General features: G+C 34.0%; 1 long non-coding RNA gene across 1 annotated transcript; it reads left to right on the top strand.

The window, feature by feature from the left end:
- The first annotated feature begins 10,422 nt into the window (after nt 1-10,422).
- On the top strand, nt 10,423-11,538 carry LOC149537538 (uncharacterized). The gene is made up of 2 exons (XR_016355848.1): nt 10,423-10,700; nt 11,145-11,538. It is a non-coding gene; the product is annotated as an uncharacterized LOC149537538 (long non-coding RNA).
- Nucleotides 11,539-11,804: the final 266 nt, after the last annotated feature.

Below are 11,804 nucleotides of genomic sequence, written 5' to 3'. Positions count from 1 at the left end.
AATATCAAATGGTAATTTTTCTCACGGGGGTGACCATCATTTGCTCAATTTATAGTGGCATCTTTGTTAGCTAATTATTATTGGTGTACCTTCTTTTCATATTGTATAAAATTACATATAAATTCATGGCATTATTTGGTTTTCCCACACGAATCAACTTCCAACAACTTCATGCTCATGGGTATATTTCCTCTCTATAAGCAACCATCAAATGCATTTGATATTTCCAATAAAGCATTTTCTCTTGACTTTTGTTCCTATCATAGAGATGATTCAATGAAAATTTAGGAAACAATTAATTTCTACTCTATAAATATATAAACAATTCCCTGACAAGGTTGAATTTGAATGTAGAAGCCAAATAAAGACTTATTGAACTGTTATATGCTAAGGGTGTTGATTCATGCTTATCCCTAGCTATTTTGGCACTCCCATGTATCCTACAACTAAATCCTATAATATTTGTCAATTCTAGCACATTTGAGAATATGTTAGAATAAACAATATTTATAAAACCTTAGTTTCAAATATTAGATTACCAATTGAGAAGCAAATTACAAGAGGGACCATTTTAGACAAATTTACTTTAAGCTTACCAACCTAGAGACTTGTGGACTCAATTTGCTATAGAAAGGAATACATTGGGTAATGCTGTAATACCCTACAATTTCTCATTTTCCTAATACCAATGTGTTGAAGTTTATGAAAGATCAACCCTACAGCTCCCAAAAATCAACTGCATGCAAACACTTGTCATAGAAGAGAGAAGCAAAAGGCTATGGAGGCTAAAATTGCTAGATCCATAGATGAGACATTTTTGATGAGCAAAAAGGGAAATTGCTATTATCAAAAGTGAATTGGTTAATAATTACAAAGAGAGCTCGTCCTTATAAAGGAGATAGAAACTCAAAAAAAGTCTAAGCTAGGTTGCATCATAATAATTAATAAAAGAATTAATTATTAGATGCCTAAAGTTTAGCTTAAGCAACTAGAGTTAACTATGAAATATCTAATTACTCTAACACCTCCCCTTAAGATAAACATAAGGAGTAGTTAAAAACTTAGAAACTACTACAAAAAGTAGATTTAGGTCCCAACAACAAAGCCTGATGTGGTACCCAAGCACAACCAAATCTCTGAAAAGAGGAGAAAGAGAGAAAACCACATGGGAAAAACTCTACTCCAAAAAGAGATGGAAAAAAAAGCTAAAAAGATTAGTGAAGGACTAAAGAAGCCTCCAAACTAGGGAATATCCCAGAAGGTAGAAACAAAAGATGACCATGAAGGACACCACTAAAGCATGTAGAAGCTGCAAAGCTCTGTTAAAAGTAATTGCTGATCTAAAGAACCTCCATTGAAATATAACTTGACCAGGTAGAGAAGACTATAATCTACATTGAATTAGGAGGCACACGAAGGCAAGTGAATGAATTCAAAGATACAAATGACACGAAACACCAAATCCTAAAGAGTTGATCAATCAAACCAAGGAAGCATGAGAAACAACAAAAGAAACCCCCCTAATGCAAACAAGGAAGAGGTGACAGGAAATTGGAAAAGTGGGCCAAAAGAACTGCATGTCAAGGAACCACGATCAAGATACACAAAAGAGTACATATGTGTGTACCGAGGTGATCAATCTTAGACACGTCATGAGGCTAATGTCATGGAAGGGACACTCACTAGACACAGAAAAATGGAAAACAAAGGCAAAACATCAACCCCTCATGACAGTTTAATTAGAGTAGTGCATGTATAATAAGGCACAAGATATAATGAATCCGGAGAATACAATAATCTACATGACTGTCCTCATATGACACTACTCGAATCAAAAGGCAAAATAAAGAAAAATAACTAAAACAAAAATACAGATGCAGTATGACACTTTATCTTAGTATATTTGCAAGAATGTATACAAATGATGTCTAAATAGACCACAAGAGAGATAAGACTAATACAAGTTATGACAAATCATTTGAAGCAATGAAATTGATCCTCAGATTTGAAACAACCAAGATATCCGTTAGAATGCAAAAATGCAAAAGGCTAAATAGAATGTGCCTAGAGCATAATGTAGAAAAACAATTAGCATCACTAGAAAGAGCTTGGAAAAACCTTTCCAACGATATAAAGAATTCCTAAATTGGAGATCAAATGCTCAAGATATGCCTCCCAGAGTGCAAAACTCTACCCCTAACTTTTACAATAGAAAAAGTCATAAAAATAGAATCAAAACTAAAAATCACATGTACCACTGTGATGGGCTCAGAACCATCTTTTTGGCGATATCTTGTTTGTAGAAAACAGAGTCTGTATGCCTAAGATATGAGTTAAAAAGTGAAGGTAGGTCCAAACAGAGCTTGAGGAGGTGATAGAAACACTGATGAGGCATTGACACTAGAAATTGACGAACCCAAATATGACAGGAAAACGACTGTCGATGAAAAAAAATGCCAGAAATGACGCCTACTGGAGAAAAAGTCCAATCATCAAAAATAAGAGCCGAATCAAACGGCCGGTGCCAGATTAAAACCGGTGGCCAATAAAACAATTGTCTCAGATTTTGAGCTAGAGCCGAAAAAAGAAATCTGGTGGCCATAAAATCACATGTGGAAAAATGATTACCAAATAAGGCGCTAAAACCTCCATCACAGAGATAACAAAACTGGTTATTCCAAACCGCTAATCATGTCAAAAAATGAGCTCGAAAAGGCAAAGCCACCTTTAAAAAATGGTGCTCAAAGGGGCTTTGAGAATGTGCGGGGCCCACAAGAGCATGTGTAAACTCCCCAAAAACCACCCAGCCAAGTACACAAAATTACAGGCTCTTCCATCCAGATAGAAAGAACCAATAAATAGTTTCACCAATTGCCAAATGAGGCCATACATCGCTAGGGGTTTCAAAACGCGTGGAGATAAAAACACTCCCAACGTCCAAGCTCACAAGCAGGAAAAGTGTCTACTCACAAGTGAGGGGCAAGGGTTCACAGAATAGTAGATCCGTGAGTCGAATCCAATTGCCAGTGTACAATGCAATAATGGATCTGCCAAACAAAGCTGCTAATAACCTGGAACCACTTTAAAGTACCCAGCCATAACAATCTGCATAGTCGAACAAGGTAAATTCTTTTCTCCTCTATTGTCACCCCAATCAAAAAACCTAAGCCCAATGTCTATTGCAAACAAAATACATGGAAAAATTCGGGCAGTAAGGAGACATCAAGGAGTCTGGCCAAATTAAAGTCCATCCACAAAATAAATCTCTGCTCTAAAAAAGTGGACTCCCAAGCACATAGAAGCCCGCATGGGGCTGATAGAAGGGCACACCCATCGGGATCAATGCACACCAGGGGGCATATAACTCTACCAACACTATTGATTTCATGACGCGTTGTTGAAAGCCAACATAGTCTCTGAAAAGGCAAAGCCTAATACACAAGAAGGTTAAAATTTGAATCTTTGAACCACATCACAGAATGCAAAAAACCGCTTGTGATTGTGCAGAACATGCAACAAGATCATGTGGTAGCGTGGGAGCCGAAATCACCACCAATGGACACAATAAGGTACAGTAGGGGCTACACTGATAACCACCAAAAAATGGTGTTCTTTACATGAATGAACATTCTCCCAAACAACTCTGTCCAAAATCGAGCCAAATCACCAAGGAAATGCGTGGGCTGGAGAACACCTTCCAATAAAATTCATGCATTTACCGGGACCCGTAGTCAACAAAGGAGATGCAACGCCCAAGGTGGAAGAACAAGGAACCATGCACTCCTTCCAACACAGCTCCCAAGTTTAGATCTGTCACTGACAATGATGAAGGAGCATCCATTGATGTACGTGAATTTGCAAGAGATTGATCGCCAAAAATTCATGCCCAATGAATCGCGGGGGTCTCCTTTGTCCTTCACGCACAACCATGGAACCTCTTTCCTTCAACACACTCTCCTCCTCTGTAATTTGTTCACCATTTCTGAGAAAGTAAGCTGACATTGAAGAATGCAGCACACATTCTTTATGTGGATCCATTGTCGCACACAATCAATCACTCATGACTAGGGCCGCTGACCGTGGGTGTACCTCGAGGATAAAAGCTCCCAATCAAAAACATGGATTGACCAAACAAAATCACGACAGAAAACCAAGTCAAATCTGGTGCACATCAAAGGCATGGGCCTAAATTAAGGTGTGATGTCTTGGGAGGTAAATACGCATTTAAAAAATGCATGAAAATTCTACTTCTCTAGCAAATTTCCACAAACATCCAATGAAGATTGGTATACGTTGACAAGAGATTACGGACCCAAGATTGAGGTCGAGCTTACTAAAATCTATGATGACATTTTGCGCCTACTTGATACGCATCTTATACCATCATCCACATCTAGTGAGTCCAAAGTGTTTTTACCTTAAGATAAAGGGTGATTACCACAGATATCTTGCAGAATTCAAAACAGGTGCAGAGAGGAAGGAAGCTGCCAAAAACACTTTGCAAATACTATGTGACAACCTCCAAACAAAGGAGACCTCCAATAAAATACACCCATCAGAGTGGCTTAGGACCCAAACTGCCACCAAAATTTTGTTGTCAGCCCTTCCAAAAGCTCATGCGCTTTCAAATAGCCCTTTTTATTTTTGCAAAAAAAAAGCAAAAAAAAAAATTGATAGCAAAATAAAAAAATGCTGCCTCATTTTGCATGCTCAAGTCAATACAGATTGGGTACAAATATTTTTTGCCTCAGATTTCAACAACATCCAAATTGGACGTCTTTTATATGGAAATGGGGGTTTTCAATCATTTTGAGCTCAACGGTGATATCTGTTTGAGCTCACAATGCCCTAAAAATAGGCCCCCTCCAGATCCAATACACAATACTTCTAAAAAATGAAACCCTTTGAAAGAGAAATACTTAGATCTAAAAATTGATGCCAAATCTCTCACGAACAGAATAAGGGCATGAAGATCTGGAGCTCTGATACCATGTTGAAGTTGATGAAAGATCAACCCCACAACTCCCAAGAATCACCTGCATGCAAACACCTATCACAGAAGAGAGAAGCAAAAGGCTATGGGGGATGAAATTGCTAGATCCATAGATGAGACATTCTTGATGAGCAAAAAAAGAAATTGCTATTATCGAAAGTGAATTGGTTAATAATTACAAAGATAGATCGTCCTTATAAAGTAGTTTGAAACCTGAAAAATTTCTAGCCTAGGTTGCATCATAATAATTAATAAAATGATTAATTATTAGATGCCTAAAGTTTAGCTTAAGCAACTAGAGTTAATTAAGAAATATCTAATTACTCTAATACAATGTTGGGAGAACAATTGTAAGAATTTTATGTTGATTAAGGGTCATGATTACGATAATCAAATGAATTATAACACCCTGAATAATATAGTTTACACTAATAAAGTTCTAATTTAAGAAGATGAAGGACAATATAGATTCAATGGTATAAAAGAACACATCTCAAGGCCTTGAAGAGAGCCCAATCCTATTGTAACTTGCCTCATACATTGAAGGTCTCTCCAAGAAAACATCCAAGACCCTCATTAAAAAAGGATCTCCGCTACACGTTGAAGCCCTTTTGCAGTCTAAGAAATTGTAGTAGGAGCCCTTACTCTGATTTTTTTTTGTTTGTTCACTAAGAGGATGGTTTGGTAGTTTATAAAAATGAAATACATTCAACAAAGTTAACAACTAATGATTAAAATGTAAATATTTCTAGCTTCATAATGAATCTTAGAAACCAAATGGAAATCTTATTTAATCCCAATACGTTCCAAATCATAACAAATCAACTTCCATAACAACTCATCTAGGTTAATACCAATTTGGTAAGTCCGATGATGTTATGTAGGTTAAAAAAATAACAAAGTGCTTTTTGCAGTCTCACATGTACCTTATAATGGAAACCATTTTCATTTTCTCTATTCAAATAGTCTATGTATTTTGGCAACCATGGCCTAATAACAATATTGCCTTACTTTTAGAAGTCATGCTATAGAAAATATTTGGTTATTACTCTAGAGGGGTAGAGGGTAGAGCAACAATGATTGGTCACAGGGGTAGAGGGGTCAAATAAAGAAGAGTCAACATATCCATTATCATTGATACACAAACAAAACGTTGATAAAAATGTAACAAAGTAACCTACCTCGAAAGAGATTGAAAGAAGTCAGTGCACATAGCTAAACAAAGCCCTACTCTCGTCCACACCAAATCCACCCAAGCGAAAATAAATTGTTAAGGTTCGCCCACATCAAAGTAACTTTAATTTCTTCTTTTTTGTTTATATCCCATGTTCTCCAAAAGTTCAACACTAAATTTTAAGTTTCATCAAAATCTTGACCTTTTCGGGATCAAAAACAAAAAAATGAATTTCAAAAGCCAATATGGCATTTGGTCAAAAAAATGGGTCAAAAATAGTGGTAAAATGTACTAGTGTCTGCCATTTTACAATAAGGAAGTTCTGATACTTGTGAAACCACAAGGGAGGCAATAGTGGGAAGGATGATAATGCTATTTTGAAAACATCATTTGGGGATTAATTTTTTTATAGAAACATTCATTAGGCTATGTTTAATAAGGAATGGATGAGTACAAGCTAGTGAGATGTAATTAAATAAATTAATAAATGAATTGTCTTTAAAATGAGTAGTATGGGAAAAGGAATTACATCAAGTAAAATCTTTGGACACAAGTAAGGTTGTGATTATACATATTTAGAATGATTCTACAATTTTAGCATAAAGAGAAATAAGAGATAAAAATGAGAAGTTACTAGAAAAATGGGATACTGAGGCACAACGTGTTTTTCCAGTATTGGAAAATATATTATTCTTTAGAATAAATTATATTATCAATAAATGTGATGAGGTGTATGCAATATACAATAGTTTGGTGTACATGTTTGATACTTTCAAACAATATAAACCTCCATTGAAAGTGCTTGTCAGAAAATGGAAACCATCACACTATGAACTGAATAGGCTCCATGAGATCACACATAGAGATCTAGATGCTCCATTAGAGATAAAAGAAATTGCAGATATTCTTAATACTATTGCAAATGAATTAGGTTATATTGAACAAGAGGAAGGGAAGATTGAAGAGAAATAATCTACTTTCAAACATTGGTTTATTCTCAACTGTTTTGACATAGAGGGAAGGGTAAAAAGCCTTCAAGAGTGGTAATTGGAATATGAAGAAGTAATACAAAAAAAATCTCACATTTGAAAGAAGATAAAGTCTTCAATGTGGACAAATTCAACATGCTGTTCAAGGGATTATTTATTTGGAAAATAGGTTCTCTAAGTTTCAGACATAATTTTGTGCAGTGATAGTGAGAAAATGGTGGGATTATCTTCTTAATGTCCTAGAGATTCAATAATTCAATTGGCCATCCCATTCCAAAATTACACATTGGGCAAATGGATATCTGAAAGTACAAGGTTTGAGCTCAAGAGAAGAAGAAAAGGACACAAATGAAGAGGGGGTTCTTATTGAATGACTTATTTTTCAGTATATGTTAGTAATTTTGTACAGTGATATTAATTATTCAATTACAAGTTAGTTCAATTATGAATAGGTGTGTTGGTTTGAATCTTGTTTGCTTCCCTTAATTTTGTATAAGAGGGAAACTAGGTTTGACTAGGATAGGATATAGAACATAGATAATAGATAGGATTAACAACTAAAACATGAACTCTATTGTACTTGTTTTTGAGATTAATATAAAACTTAAAGTGTTTTATTTATATAGAAAGGAAACAAAAAGTTTGAGAAATTGAAAGCTGCAAAGAAAGACTATGAAGACTAAAGTAACTCTGCAAGGAGAAAAAAATGCAAAAATTGTATTTTGAACAAGATAAAATATTACAAGAAGAATCAGATCAAGCAAGATAATCTTATTCCTTTTCAGAGTTTGAAGTTTTTCAAAGGTAGTTTAAGGATTTGTTGATAGGTGAATCATGTATAAGTATTATATATTATACTAATAAATAGAGTGAAAATTTTATGTTATTAAAAGGGCGACAAGATGCTTTTCAATATTTTAGAGTATTAGAAAATAATAGAATTGTTGATCTATTGAAGGTTAAAACATCTCTTCAAAATTCTTTTGTAAATTATGATATTTTAGTAGATCACAAATGGAACATCATAAAATATATAAAACATTAATTCAATTATGAAAATGAATTTATCTTCAAGATCTCCCTCATTTTGTGATCAAAATAAAGAATAATTAGCATTAAACTATGAAAGTGAAAGAGTTATCTTGTTCTAGAGGTTGTAAATTCACATTGAGATTCTCAACCATTTTTGCCAAGCATGTGGGTGTTATTAATTGTGATGACATTCCAAGGCTCTCTATTTCATTCTTTATTTCTCGAATCAAATCCACTTTTGAATTTGAATCACAATTATAGAGTTCACCTATGTTTTTTGCCACATCTTCATTTGGAATATCAACTTTGAATAGGCATAGCATTTTTGTGCTATAAAGACATCATCACCACAATGAATTTCAAATGTGTTTTTGGATTGCATCGTGACTTTAGGTATTTCTATTGTTGTAGTCTTATGTTTTAATAGTGTATCAAGATCTTATTTGAGTTCAAAAGGCTATGCATTGATCACAATGGGAGGTGGTAGTGGGGTTTTTAGCTTATAAAGGGAAGTGGACGACTCTTTTATGGGTAGACAATCTTGTTGTTGCTCTTTTTAGTAGAAATGTCTCCTTGTCCTTCAAGAAACTTGACTTTCCCATCTCCATTCAATAAGAATAATATATGTTTTAAACAAAGACAAATTTGATCCATGTGATACTAAAATATGTGATATAATAAGAACAATATGTGTTTTGCAACTCAAAACCAAAATTGCAATAGAGTGCACAATGTACACCTATAAAATGGAACCAACCAACCATGACATTTTGTAGACTGATGCTTGGTAAAGAATGTGAACCTAGGTGCTTGAATGAGAATTTTTTTTATGCATTTTCCAATTATTAGAGAATCTAGTAAATAATGCGGTACTTTAAAAGTTGAAAACGGATTGAAAGTCAATGAATAGAAGACAACCACGAGGGCGTGAAATAATAAGGGTATAGAAAACATAAAATGAAATAAACAATAAGGAAGCAATAGAAAGGATAGATACCACAATATGAATTGAACAAAAAGGAGAATATAGAAATAATATAATAGTGAAAGCAAAATGCATTTGAAGAGATGCAAAGAAACTGTGAGGAGGTTAACAACAAGGTTATGCGTCCATTGCAATTAAAGTAAACATGAAGGAAAAACTAGAAATAAGGGAACTATATAACTGCAAGTGAAATGAGAGTGAAGGAAACAATACATAGGAGTTTCAAACAAAAGTGGTAATAAAGAAAAAAAATATAGAGCATTAATGAGCACATAAATCCCTGAAAAATTTGTTCCAGTTCTTTGTCATTTTCTCTTTTTGTTCCTTTTGAAAATTGTAACTAAAATGAACATGTACAAAATGGTAGAAATAAGGGTATAGAAAACTATTAGTGAAATGAACATGAAGGAAATAACACAAATAAGGGTATACAAAACTTGAAGTGAAATGATCATGAATAGAATAGTAGAAAGTATAGAAACGTGGATGTGTAAAAATTGTAAGCGAAATGAACATAAATGAAACCGTAGAAAGGATAAAACCGCGGATAGTTAAAAAACTGAAGTGAAATGAACACAAATGAAATAGTACCCAAAAAAAATAAAAAATGCGAGGATGTGGGAAACCATTAAGGGTACTAAGTTATATTATTTTTTGAGTGACTTAATAAGTAAAAGTGGATATATAATGGGGCCTAGAGGACAGAGTGTGGCCTAGAGGATAAACTGTGGACTCTATCGGTGCCACTAATGATAGGTCCCCATGTGGCTGCTATGCTTATTTAAGCTAGCAGTTGCTGCTCAACATTATTAAGAGCATTTTGTGGAGTAGATGGCCTAATGTTTGTTGATTTTTGCTGCAGACATCCAAAATAGAAAGTTTAAATAAAATTTAAATAAGAAATATCATAGATAAAGCAGTTGCCGCTCAACATTATTAAGAGCATTTTGTGGAGTAGATGGCCTCATGTTTGTTGATTTTTGTTGCAGACATCCAAAATAGAAAGTTTAAATAAAATTTAAATAAGAAATATCATAGATAATAAAATTTAAATAAGAAATATCATAGATAAATATTATGAGGAAAAATAAGAGGCAATAAATGAGAGGGAAAATGTTTCGTAGAGTAGAGCCACATGTCACATTTATGAATAAGCAGTTATTCCAGCGCCCCACTTTTTTTAGGGCTTTAGTTTATATTTTGAGTGGTTGTTGCTCCATATAGATAGATTCCAAATTATCCTTTTCCCACCATTAAAAAATGACATGAAAAGATTACTTAAACTTAAGCGAAAGTTGCACTTGGACAGTTACATGGGGTCCCGGGATCACATTGTTAAATCCTCACTCAGCATGTTTTTAAATGGCCAATAAAATTGAAAAATAACAAGCTAGCTCCTCCTGATCTGGGAATTGTTTATTGTAAACCCTCTTCTCTGTTTTTCGCAGCCCCCTGCGAGAAATATAAAGAATCTCTTCAACCTAGTTTTGTGCGACGCTTTGCACGAGGATCTCTTAGGAATACGAGGTATGGATCCTTCAAATGATGACTTTAGGGTTGGCCATATTGTGTTAACTGGTAACATGCATGATTCTTTAGAATCCGTAATCAATTATTACAAAAGGTTTCTTTCCTTTTCTAGTAATAGAATTATATTTATTTTTCTACAGTTGTTCTTAAAATTTAATTATTTTTAGCATTTAATTTATCATTATTGGTTTGTTCCTGTTATACGCTCAAGTTTGGCAATATGGTTCTGTTACTGGTATTTCTTTTCACTTTTGTCTCGTAGGTTTCTGTCTGTGCGATATTAGTTTTTTTTAATTGAAATTATGTAGCGATTTCTTTGTTTTTCAATTGGTTAAGATAGTTCAGCTGTGTTATTGTACTTTCTAGTGGGTTCCTCTTTGCTTTCTTATTGCTCACTATGTAAACATAACTATTTGGCAACATGAATTTTTTTTTGAACAGATGACAGCTCTTTGCGTTCCTGCAGGACGAGAGGCTGGTGCAGAATTGTTCATTTTAAATTTGGATTTTGAAGTAAGTATGAAGTTAAATGCTTTAATCATTTACTTCAACAATTTGCAATAATGATTGTAGACGCTACATATTCTGGAGGAAACTGTGGACAGAGCTTTGGACATAGCTGCCTTATTTGCACTTGCAGACAGCACAGTCCATATTGACTGCAGTACAGTTATCTTTAGCCTTTATTGTAATTTTTTTTTGTAAATCAATGTTTTGAATCTTATGATATGCAAATGTATCCGGCACTCGAATTTTAGCTTTTTACAAAGTCATTGCTAAAGATGTCTCTGTGATATTTGTTAAAAAAATGAAATTTGTCTTTACATTTTCTCCAGCTTCTTTATTTGTACTTGTAGTCAAAACATTCCATATTGACTGCAATATAATTATCTTTAGCATTGATTGTAATGTCTTTTTTTTTTTCTGTAAATCAATGTCTGCAATCATATGATATGCAAATGTATCTGGCACTCAAATTTTAGCTTTTTACAAAATCATTACTAAAGATGCCTCTGTGGTGTTCGTTAAAAAAAAGAAGAATTGTGTCTCTGACATTTTCTCCTATGTCAATTTTAGAACTTGCTCACGTTCCTTGGATTG

This window comes from Cupressus sempervirens, chromosome 9, assembly GCF_028749045.1.
Source record: "Cupressus sempervirens isolate cs-2001-9-10 chromosome 9, ASM2874904v1, whole genome shotgun sequence".
NCBI classification, from domain to species: domain Eukaryota; kingdom Viridiplantae; phylum Streptophyta; class Pinopsida; order Cupressales; family Cupressaceae; genus Cupressus; species Cupressus sempervirens.
The sequence above is the reverse complement of the archived record's forward strand: the minus strand, read 5'-3'. Positions and strand labels throughout refer to the sequence as shown.